Here is a 13,900-nt window from a genome sequence, read left to right on the forward strand (position 1 = left end):
TAATCTTCGAAAGAAGAGCTTAGCTTTTATGTACACAATCTTAACGTCTATCACAAACATTTTCTTAAGATGTTTTAGAAATTGAGCTGCACTTTCGGAAGTGATGGAAATTTTAGTAAGATCTTATAAATACCTGACATAGACTGATAACGTTAGGCAAAGAAATGCAGTGTGCAATGAGGGACATTGTGTTGGTTCAGTGACGTCTACGCCTTCAATTATTTGCAATTGTCCACAGCTTTTAAAAACCATTATATTACTGTAATATTTTTTGATAAAGATGCGCTTGATTCAATCGAATTGAAAAACTCTCCACCACAACAAAACAAATGCAATTAAATGAATGGGGTTTTACGTCCTACTTTTCTGCACACAAGACAAGTCCATTGATGTGTATATATATCTCTGCTCGGCTTGACGCAGGTAGATGGTGATAAAAACCGCAGACTGTTCAAAGCATTGTTAAAAAAGCAACTATAGAATTTACATTAACATTCTATTTTCAGGTAATTACATAGAGTTGTCATCTCACCTCATCAATGTGCTAATTAAACAACCCGCCCACGCCCTACCTACAGTGAAACATGAATGTACGGAAATTAGGCCGACGTGATTAATTAAAATAACTGATAGCTGTTGTTGATACCAACATGAATCTGAAAACACAAGTTTGACTGTTCCAAAACACTCGAACATATGCAAAGGATAGAAGAAAGAAACAGCAATATTTTACAGTTATAAAAACTAAGGTTCACAAAAGATATTTTCAACCAACTGGCCAATGGCCAAATGGCATTGATCGTTTCCGGATTATCCGTACCCATTTTTAACTAGCTTGGTCGACTGGAATTATGAGTAAAGATGACTTATTCAAGTTCATCGGTCTTTCACACGCCGACACAACGCCCCTATTCTATCGACGTAACCAATCAAATGACGTCATGTTAAAAACCAACGCTCAGACCGTAATGTGCTTTTATAACCTCAATAATACTACGGAATTAGAAATTTATTTCCGTCGTTTCGGCTCATAGTCGGGTTATTAAAATGACACGGAGCTTTACATCTCATATTTCTCCGGTAAATTAAAATAACATACACTGTCTCATGAAGGAAATTATTTCCAGGACATCGACAAGTAACCTGTGTTTAATTTCCAACTGTCAATGAATTTGTACACGGTGTCATCATTTATTATCTGAACACTGAGATGATATTTCCATATCATAACATTACTGACAAGAAACCGTACAGAAAAAACTCTAAGGTACAATCTTAACCATGTAAGATCGAATTGCAGGAGCCTTCAGATAACAAGTACAAGTGTACTCACTCCACCATCCAGTTGCCATCTCAACAACTTGCAGCCGTTTTAATGTCCCACCAGCATTGCGGACAAGAAACTGGATCGTAAAACTGACCATCTGAACCTTCTGAGGAACGAATCCTCACTCACTGAACCACCCAATGTTCCAAGTTAAATTCTTCCGTGATTGACGCGAATGACATTTTTGAACCGAGACTTTGATTGCTTTGTCAAGTTATTTACGTTTAAATTCATTTAAGAACACAGTAATCTTCCACAGAATTGCTCGTTTAAGCGTTCATGATTGTTTTTCTTTTAGTTTTCTCAAATATAAGTCAAAAGTTATTATACAAGTTCAATGCCCACTAAATGTTTTGTCAACCCTACTTCTAATAATCTAACAAAAATAAAGAAAAGCTTTTCACCGATTTTCATGATGTTTTCTTAAAATACAAAGAACTGTTTGCATTCTTAATGGATACTTGTCTGTAACACCATGGTAACCAATGTCAACAAAATCGATTCAAATACAGCTTGTATGTTAATATCTATAAATTTTAAACAATATTTAGGTCACAGATGGAGTAATAAGAAAATTATGATAACATTTTTTATTTTTTTATTTAAAACTACAGGTCATTTATTATGTTCGCGTTCGACGACATTATCATTCTTAAGACCAAGATATAAAGTATACCTTTCCAATGCGACATCTTACAGTTTTATTGAAGTTGGCCACGTTGTTATTGTTGCTTTCAGTTACTTATAATATATCATTAGAATTCCACATTAAATGAGAATTGAATACAACCCTAAGTTTGTACTTCCTTCATCACAACTGGAGCTGGTGAAATAGGAACAATCAAATTGTGACAGTTTTGAACCCAGGGTTTGTGCTGTGGTCATAGTGGAAGTTTTCATTAAATTTCTCAAGGATTTCCAAACCTACCAATCAACATTCTTCTTGTTTGATTTATGAATATAAACACACAAAAGAAACTTTTATAAATACGGGCAACCAGCATGATAATGGTCGTTATTCTTGGTTAATTGCAAATACGAAGCTATACGAGTGAAGTCGATCCCATCTATATACAATAATGGGGTGATGATTCAATGACGATGAATGTAGGAAAGTCATCTCCTTAAACTGGAAACTGATACAAACTGAAATCTCCTAAAACTGGAAACTGATACAAACTGAAATCTCCTAAAACTGGAAACTGATACAAACTGAAATCTCCTAAAACTGGAAACTGATACAAACTGAAATCTCCTAAAACTGAAATCTCCTAAAACTGGAAACTGATACAAACTGAAATCTTCTAAAACTGGAAGCCAATACAAAATGAAATTTTCTAAAATGGAAAATGATACAAACTGAAATCTTCTAAAACTGGAAACTGATACAAACTGAAATCTTCTAAAACTGGAAGCTGATACGAACTGACATCTTCTAAAACTGGAAACTGATACAAACTGAAATCTTCTAAAACTGGAAGCTGATACGAACTGACATCTTCTAAAACTGGAAACTGATACAAACTGAAATTTTCTAAAACTGGAAACTGATACAAACTGAAATCTTCTAAAACTGGAAACTGATACAAACTGAAATCTTCTAAAACTGGAAACTGATACAAACAGAAATCTCCTAAAACTGAATACCAGTAAAGAATAAAATCTTCTAAAACTGGACATTAAAACAAAATGAAATCTTCTAAGACTGGACACCACAAAAGAATATAATTTTCTAAAAATGGAAACTGAAACAAATTGAGCTTTCTAAAACTGAAAACCAGTAAAGAATGAAGAGATCTATAAACAGTAACATTATTAGATCAAGTATAAATACAGTGAGAGAGAAAGTGGGAGATATTTTCAGCTCATGTCGTATGAAGTAAAGCTATTTGTAGAACGATTATCAAGTTCCATGCCGCTTATATCCTCATTATCTCTTTCTGGAAACGACTGGAAAATCTAAATAGCTGGAAATCTACAGGTACTAAAATAACTTGTTTTTGGTAAGATTGAGTTAAGCACGATTTAAGGTTGAGAGCAAGGTAAGAATCCGAGAGGACAACGGTTGTTTCAAAATTGCTTTTATCTTTAGGCAATTAGCGCGTTATAAGTTGACGTCATTTGCATGGTCGAAATAATGGTCATCCTGGGTTCTAATCTAGTTCGGCGTGTGACAGTCCGGTTAACATCATCATTCTCGTATTTCCAGTCTATCCAGCTGTTCACGGTTACCTATAATCCAAGTAAGGTCAATACTGTTTTTTTTTTTTTGCCGAGGGCAAGCTGACAGACAAAGGTTTCCAGCAGCCATCCTACATGTTTGAGACAAAATATTCAATTCACCTGTACCTGCCAATCATTAAGTGTCATGAATTTGTGTTTATTTGGTCATAATGATATCCCAGAAGGTAAGATAGATTGGTAGAGTAAAAGCTTCAATTCACCTGTACCTGTCAATCATAAATTGGGCGTGTCATGAATTTGTGTTTATTTGGTCATAATGCTATCACAGAATGTAGGATAGATTGGTAGAGTAAAAGCTTCAATTCACCTGTAATTTTTCATCATAAAGTGTCATTAAATTTGTTAGTGTTTATTTGGTCATAATGATATCAGTGATGGTAAGATATATATAGGTAGATATATGATAAAATAATCACTGGTTGTGTATCTATATATGTGAATAGTTACGGGGTATATAAAGCCGTGGGTATGATATACACAAACAATACACATAACATAAAGATTACTGCAAAAATTACAGGAAAATAGACTCAGAACGGAAAGAAGGTTATTTAAGACGGTTGTTTTACCTGATATTAGATCTGTTTTATGTGGATGTTAATACACTATTTATGTACAGGTTACTTTTATAAAAGCCTGTTGATCTCTTCCGGGTGAAAGCGGAGTGTTTTTCCAGAATGCAATTATGTTCATATATACCACCTAAGGGCAGTACTTGAACTTGTTACACATCATACATATCGATTTATCGATTATATTTGACATCAGAAATGACAGAAAAAATCAGATGAAAATTATTATTAATTATTTAGCTGTCTCTAGGTCTATTACACTGTATTTGTTCCACGTACAAACATCAATAGACCAAACGATAAGAATCGATTAAAGGGATGGGGAGTATAAAGCAATAAAAAAAAAGGTATACACAGCTGTATAAATTTTTGTTCACATTGTAAGTCATTCAAGTTTTTTTTCAGTAAGAAATGCATACTATTGGAATTATGTAGCACTTTCAAAGAAGCGTTTTAAAACAGAGAAAGCTTGCATCATATTATACAGCTTGCAATTAAAATCTTGGAAATAATGCAGAATACAACACCGAAAGGGATCAAACTGTTATCAACAGCGCAAAATTTAAATTTAGAGTAAATTTAAGGCGTTACAGAGCTATAAAATATAGCTAATTGTATATGCTGAGATGTTAATAAAGTAATGGACCAATGTTATCATTATATAGCTAATTAATTTAATACTAGAAAGAGACTGGCCTCGTCTAATCTGTATTGGAATGGTTGTATATTGTAACAGTATAGGGATATAGTCGTCGAAATATTCGTTTCACCATCTGATTAATTAATCAAATTTCGTATCCACATCTTTCTCGAAGTCATAAGGAACACCATATCTATAAAATTAGATTTTCGGAGATTTATGTCGTACTTTTTTTTAGCACTTTTTGATACATAAAATAAGGTATATTTTTGGAGAACATTAATCTAAATTCTGATTAACTGCTGTATAAATTTTATTTTTATTTTTCATGGAAGGGCGAATTTTAAAGTTTGGGCAAAATTAATTTGGTCTATGCTTCTTGAAATTGTGGACGGACGTTCGATTCCATTTCTATTAAGACACAGATAACTTGAATTGAAGATTTAATAATTAGTGGACTATGTCACTTGTAAGCTATAAAATATACTACTACTAATTTTCTAGAATCAGGAGATGTTTAATGGGTTCTGAGTCGATCAATAACAGTAGGATTAATATCACGTGTTTGTACTACGTGTTTGCTGTGGTCAGAAGGTGTACCTGGAATTCATATTCAAGGTGTTAGTCACTATGGCCGTTTGGTCAGAAAGTGTAGAGAAGCTCCTTGTTCAGTTGGCCATTTTCATAAAACTGTTTTTATTCAATAACTTATTGATACAACACGATAATCAATTAGATGAAAACCTTAAAATTGTAGAAGTATATAGTAACTGTTTTTTTATTATTACACGCAGGAATGAGTTCAAGGGAGGTAAAAATTGTCACTAAATTTATTATGAAAATATGAATAAGGGACATAACTCGTGTTCAAAATTTCGATAAAACAAAGTAGGTCATAGAAACCAAATCCATGGTGTTGAGAGAAAAAATAAAAAAAAAGAAGGTAAACCCCATTATTATGGTAATTCATTGCCCACCTTCATCTGATTGCTAGGTTGTTGATTCAGAGTTTGTATCAGTTTTTGAAATATGAACATTATACCAAACTTTCTATAGACAATACAAAATCTTAATCCTCCATCACGTTTTGGAACAGATACAACTGGCGTAGCCTAATCAAATATGTTCTCAGATACTTTTACTTGTGTCTGTTCCGAAAATGCACCATCATCATCACCCAGCACTCTGCAACATTGTTTTTTCCGAATGCCCACCCAGACCCCCTCCCAAACAAAAAAATAAGGCGTTATTGATATATGATCACTAGTATGACCTGTTTTATATCTATTTGTACGACATTATATCGTTTTATAAAAGCTTTTTGACATTATTGAGGAAACCACAGTGATCTCAGGGGAATCTCTTTAACTCTGTTAATATTCTATCATAGTTATTGTCAACATCTATAGAGAATAATTACCTTTTGTTACAATTTGAAACACATTGTTTAAATCAAGGGGAGAAATTTAAATTCTCAGATTTAAACCGCGATTCAATCCTGGAAAGGCAACAAAAGGTCACACAGTCAATGAGATTCATATTAAACGGATTATGAAGAGGGTTACAAAACTAAATGTATCGGGCACACTGATAAAATCTATTTACTTCATTACAATTTTAGGTCAGACATCTATAGGTCTTGTTATTCAACACAATCGCTAAAGCTCCTTAATTATTGTCATATACAGATAAGCATTTCTAAATTGTTCTTATGCCATTCTTTGGTTGTTTTTGTCAACTGATAAGTTTAACCCTTCGAAAATCGCGCGGTATGGATATTCATGGTCTTGATACCAAAACTCCACGTAACACTCTACAGCCATTCTTTGAGTGTGTTTGTCATTTTGTTTGTTTGACCATTATAGTAGTGGCAGGCGACTCTTTTCGAAACACCTTGGTACTTCTCGTTGGAGGAGTCCATTGATATACAACTATTTCTACCAATTGTGCCGTTCTTTTGACGAGCATTTTGTGATTTTCTTGAACTGATTTTTATTGGCACGCTTACAACTGTATTGAAGCCCCAGACAACACTCTGCGATTGTACAGGTCACTTTGGCTTCTGATTCGTACGACTGATTACATACTTGTTCATCACTTAGAAAAACAATGTTTAATTCATAAAGAAATTCAACGTAACAAAATCAAATCGTGCCACTTTGTTTCTTGAAAATTAATATTTTATTAAGCTTTCCATTTGTATTTATTCCAGTCTAGTTTGTCTTCTTGCTTGGGAAGTTCTCTGTGGATTTGTATTCGATTGCTATGATCGTGATTTGTAGCGTGACAATGGTGTGTTTTAATAGAATGTAATAAAAATGACTCGTCTTATTTAACTAGTTTTAATAGACATGTGATTTTGTATTTATCGGTACAATCAGGTCGAGTAAATCCAACGATTGATCATATTCTGTTAGCTGTCCATAGATTGTATCAGTGGCAGAGTCAATGGCGTCGCTAGCCTCCCGAGATTGAGGGTACATATAGGGGGCAGATTGACTGAATGGGTGTGGGGGGGGGGGGACTATCCAACTGGATTTAAAAAGCGGAATCTCTGGGGAAGCCTCTAGTCTCAAGCCTCTCTCGTTATTACTAAACGTTAAAAATTTAAGACATACAATAATCAATGGACATCAAAAGCAGATCGAGAGTACCCACCGATAGGCTTGTCTTTTATTCGCTAGCAAAATAGAGAGTTTACTGTTTTCAAGACATACAGAAATAAGCCCGGTAAAGAAACACAAGATATATGGATATACCTGTGCTATTTCTAACATTTATTAACTCTACGTTTCACATGCTCATACAGGCAGCGTTATATGAAGAAAAATGAATGCAATCAAGCGATGAGTTAATCAATGTCAGAAAAATTATTTCCATATACCTTGTGCTTCTCAAAAATATAGAATATAAACATTACCACTGACCTGGCACCGGTTTCGTGTGGACACCAATTTTGTCTGTTTTCAGATGAACTGCTACCTAAAGTTTGAGGTATCCACAAGATGCTGTATGATTCTAGATAGTGTGTGAGACGTTTAAAACAAAACAGCTATCTCATTTAGGTATATATCCCTCAAGTTTCCTATAGTTTCTAAACTTTTTGAGTGGGTCAATGTTCGTCAAGGTAATATCCAACAGAATGCCTCCCTTTGCCAGAGTCTTAACACCCACAATCACTTTTTTAACTGGTTATTTTTTTTTATATTACTTAGTTTAGCTTAGATTGTTCGCCAGGTTGCGTACATATTGTCAGGAGATTACAAATCTGATATTCCTAAGCTTTCCTCGCTATTGATAGTCGTTCAAATACACTCTGTCATTACAGAACTATTAGCGTTTACAAAAAAAACAGGTGCGCAGATAACTGTCAGCAAGGCACTGTATTCATCAAAATATTCACCAAGCTATATTGTCTTTGTAACTTTCTCCAAAAGCATCTTCTGCAGTTCAAATCTAATACCACTGTAAAAAGAAGTAGACGTGTGTTTAACTGTCACCAAAAACGCTCATGTGGCGCAGCTTTCAACATGCGATTGTAAGTGTTACTGTCACCAAAAACATTGTTTTTATCATCAACCGAAGTCACCTTCTGTAGTCCAATCTCAGTCAGTGTTCACAGATGTACACGCGTGTTTTCCTGTCGCCAAGGACGCTTATCTACAGAATTCAATATACGATTTTAAGTGTGACTTTCAGACGCTGCACGATATTCAACATTCACCATATGATTGTGCGTTTAACTGGTGCTGAAGGGTTTTATGTATAATTAATCCAAAATCAATATCTTCTAATATGAAATTGCTCGTTTTTGTATCTCTTAAAACACCTAATATAGCACGTTTCAGCACGACTGGACGTCAGCCAGGACTTATCCAGAATCAACTTTTCAAGGTACAGACACTCGGTTTACTGTTACCAACTTTCCATTTTCAGAACTATGTTTATATTATGATCATTTGACAATTATAAAAGCATATAATTCAATCACTTGTACCTTTTTACGAAAATCAGTCGCCAAATCGCGAGAACTTATACCAATTTTATGTCCCTAGCTACAGTTGTTCCTAGTCACCACAAAGCCAATATATCATATGGAAATGAAAATGGAGTTTTACGTCCTACTGTTCTGCACCATGTGGGCTAATGAAAACGGTATCCCAGTGGAACTAAATGAAAACACTTTGAACTGCTGATGGAAGTAAAGTAGAACTGAATGCCACGATGACTTGAAGAACGAGAAGTTTGTTATCAGAGACAATTATTGATGACGTCTTCAGTACAATAACGACCAGTATAATTATAGTTCCACTTCCCGACGTCCAATACGACAGAATACACTATCGTCACTAGTTCATTAATCACTGCAACTTGTCAAGAATTTCATTCACAATCTTCGTCCATATGTCTTAAAAAACCACTGAATTGTGCTGAAATTCATTCAGAAATGCCCATCCATGACAATTGAAACGCTGAATTATGCTCATGACAACGTATATAAGCAATGAGTATTTATTGAAAGTTGATATCAGTGAACGTTTTGAAATGTGGAAACTAGATATTTAAGCGTATTCACGGTAACTTGTCGACAAATTCATTCACAAACTTCGTCATCTAAACCTTTATAAGCTATTAAGCTTTTGTATGGTTTACACATGTAAAGTGCAAGCATATAACTGTGAACGTTTTGAGTTAGAAAAACTAGAAATTCATTCATGTCATTATATCAGTTTCATGAATGAATTAAAAAATTAAAACTAGATCTGTAATTGATTAAAAATGATGAATACAACGCCTTAATCTTCTTTTAATCCTGCGATATCGATTAACATTTAGTCCAGTTGTAAATGAAGACACTGAATGAAGAATGAATTTCACTCGAATTTATCTTCGAATCTAGATTGACAAATACCAATCAATGTGGTTCTGAGTAGTCATTAACTAAACGATAAATATAGTTGACAATTACTTGTGGATTCTGTTCGACAGTCGCCAAGAGAGAGTAATGGTCATTTTCTACTTTCGTTTTAGTTTTATTGATTTTCTAGCTCCGTGAGAGTTGTATTATTATTTGTCCCTAGAATCAGGTGCGACAATATAATTATATATCATACACTTTCCATATCTCTTGACAATTCCTTTCGTCTTTATGTACCTATATATAATCTAATAAGTAATGATGACACGTGTACATTGTGTGGATTACAAAAAAAACAAGTTATTCTGGATGAGTTCCTCCTTAGTGTCAACTTCAGAAAGAACTTCAACTTGGACTTGGGGGACTTCTTTGATCTCTTCAATGGTCGCTTCTTTGAGAGCTTCAATTTCTACTTCGACTCCCTCTGAAGGTTTTCCTTTCTTCAACAAGTTCTTCTTTGGTGTCAACTTCAGAAAAAACTTCAACTTGGACTTGAGGGAAACCCAAAATGAAATTCGAAATCCAATATAATTTTGGCAATACATTGGTAGCAGCTAATGAACTAGTCATTTGAGTAAATAAGTACTTTATTATTAAAGAGGTTTGTTATATCATAATAAAAACAATGCCAGGCATCCTGTTCGCCAACGGAGGGTTAGGTCCCGACATGTCTCGAGATTGTTGAGGGTTATCAATCAACTATCCATGTACTCGTCAGAGCTTGTACATCTTTTGTGGTCATGTACTTGATCACAACAGCATAGTCTGTCCATGATGAATTAACTGGCCATGCTGAATTAACAAATACAAAGTACATGTGTATCAAAATATCATACATTATATTGTCCCCATGGGCTGAATGTTAGACAGGACGATATATTGGACCTTATTCTGACTCATGTAAAATAAAGAGTTTATTATTATTATTGCGCTGTACAGTCTGTAATCTGTGGTTACACAGGATCTATTATTGCAAAGTAGTAATAGATGGAATTTGCGAGAGAATTGACTTATAATTCCTGGATAAATCCATCTTCTGATCTTTGAAACAAAGGAGACACGTGGCTGTATAAACATCTTCAGGGATAAAGGATTAATTTCAATTGACGTAGAATATTGCTAATCAAACTTCTGATGATTTAAAATGTAGACAAGATACTAGACAATGGTAATTATGATCTTCTACAGACTGAGTTTAATATACGGAAATATAGTAGACATTTAGTAGACAATAGACAAAGTTTAATGGAGATATTTTAAGATAACTCAGGTCACACAGCGAACGATGTTCTACCCATATATCAACAAACAACACGTGGAGGCATACACATCGTGACCTCAATCTCTTGACTGACATTCTTGCATTAAATCATATATATACTCAAAATGTTCATGAGAAGAACCCCCTTTAACGCCCCATGGAAGGCTTGGAAGGGGGGTGGAAATAATCTTTGCAAAGGGCTAGATCTTCAACGAGATTTTGATATTTTCGGGATGATAAAAATGTTCGTCTGTGATGTTTTTAGTGGTATATTGTATAATTATACTGTAGCCATATAATAACCCGAGACCTTATTCTCGATAATTTAACAATCAATAATTAAGAAATATAGTTATCTGATCGGTTGATAAAACTGAATCTAAAATCAATTTAATTGATCAGTGACCAATCAAATATCTGGAATGCGACAATAACCTTAACTTGTGTTTTCGAGAATAAGCCCCCGTGTTTAATTGATTGATTGAATTATTCTGTAGCTCTTATTAACCTGGCTTAAATCATGCTGAGTAGTCTAATTTAAGATCTATAGAACCGTTTATTTCTTATAATATATCTGTCATTATCTAAATCAGGTTTGACGAGGTAAAGATAGAGACAAGTTTCCTTCCGACTGTCACATCACTTAGTATTTTTATTCTCTGTTTAAACTGGTTCCTATTTAGCTAATTTGACTTGCTATTTTCTTCCTGGTCCACGATAGATATAATTCAACAGACACTGTTTGAGACCATGCAGAAGAAGACGTATGCATGTTTTATAATGGCTTCCCACAACGTTAGTATTTCTAGTATTTCTCAAGGTTACAGATGATAAGTCAGTAAGTTTCCGGCTACCATAGATCTATCTAGAGTTTAATATTTCCTTTTGATAACAGTTGTGACATTTTTAAACATAAACAGAAATAGTTTATTAATTGGATGAGCACGGCTAAATTCGTGCTATTATTAATGATGGGCGTTTCTTCTTTCAGAAATGGCTCTGTCTTTGAGATAAAAATAACACCAGGAGACTGAAAGAAATGATCATACATGCACACTATAAGTTGTTGAGAAAAATGATGAAAAAGCAGAGTTTTATGTTGATACTCAAATAGATCGTAGATCCTATCTCGATGGATATCCTGGTATAGACCATAAACTCGGCTTTTATCAATTACATGTTAGTCATAAACCGTGACCGAAAGAAAGATACAAAATCCGACATGCAGACGGTAAGTTGTGAAGAAAAATGTTGGTAAAAATGCTGAAAAAGCAGAGTTTTATGTTGATTGTCAAACAGATCGTAGATCCTATCTCGACGGATATCCTGGTTTCAAACTTTCAATACTTAATCTATTGTTTATAAACGTCAATAATGTTTTACTGCGTTAGACCTTATAACCGGCTTTTATCAAATACAAAAAACCGCAACTGTAAAAACACTTTTAATGTAAAAGTGCTTCTCGAACGTAGATAAATCCAGTGTCTCAATTATCACAGGGACTTGTTGAATCAAGTCCACGGGAACCCACCACCAGGAAAATACAAGAAAGCACATATTAAAAAGAGTCATCTATATTCCAAAGATACTTCAATTCGAAATCTTACGATAACAAAATACAACACGACAGCAATCCCGACAGCGAACAAGAATTGTTGGAAGTTATTGGCGAGTTAGATACGAACAAATACTAAAAGGTTGATATAGGAAAAACTAGTGCCACATTTTATCATTTGGGTACTCAACAACAAATTACAATTATTCTATGTCTCAATATTTTTGAACCTGAAAATACGGTTTTATTCATTTCGAAGTAAACGATATTATTTTTAATTCATTTATTTATAACCACTGTCAAATATTAGATTACCATTATACTTTATAAGCCAATATCATTGAAACTAAACACTCCATTTCATTCATTTTAAGTCGCGGCGTCAGCCTCCCGAGACTGGGGTTACAAAAAGATTGCAACCTGACTGAACCGGGGGACAACTGTCGAGGCTGAATTTATAATGCGTCAATTCCGCAGAGACGTCATAGTAGTTAACCTCCCATGGGACGTCAGAGAGGTTTCTCCTAAGAAAACATAGTGAATTGATTTTGGCACATATTTTGGGGAAAAAAGTATAAAAATAATATTTTAAAATAAAGATGGGGGGTTCAACCCATTTTTTAGAGGGGCTAATTCCAACCCCCCACCCCCGTTCCTATATTCTTATCTATATATACTGACGTGACTAGAAACTGAGCTACTGGCTTGTAGATTTACCAGTATAAGACAGAGAATAGAAAATAATTAGTACGATGGAACCAGAACAAATAATAGTCTTTACAGATAATCTTACTGGATCATTATTACTCTACATTAATACTCTATAATACCCACATACAAGTAGAATAAAATAATATCAACATACTAGAAGAATATATCTCATTTTATTGGAAAAACTCTCATCATTGCCTCTCAAACTAGTTTCTCTATTAGAAGACATGAACGTCATTTAGAGGTGAGGAGTACATATCACTGACATATTAAGTCAATATTATGGAATAAACACACTCTTAAGAATAAAATATTTACACGTGTTGTCATCAGATGATACAGTCTGATCTGATCTGCTTATTCTATAATATCGTCTTGTCTTTGTAAGATCATCTCTTTATTATACATCAACTGTTTTGGTCAAGATATTTCCGTTTAGCATGGAAAAGTTTCTAGTCCTTCGGATGGGACAATAAATCGAAGCCCCGTGTGCACGTTTAAGATGGTTGGAAATCGAAAAAGAGCAGGCTAATGCCGCTGTACTGGCAAAATTCCCCTCATTGCACCTTGCATCGTGTTGCGAGTCTTCATTAGCCCATAAGGTGCAGAAAGGTAGGACGTAAAACTCCATTCATTTCATTTCAATTTTTGGTCAAGATATTTCTAACTTTG

The sequence above is a fragment of the Lottia gigantea genome, assembly GCF_000327385.1.
Source record: "Lottia gigantea unplaced genomic scaffold LOTGIsca_103, whole genome shotgun sequence".
NCBI lineage: Eukaryota > Metazoa > Mollusca > Gastropoda > Lottiidae > Lottia > Lottia gigantea.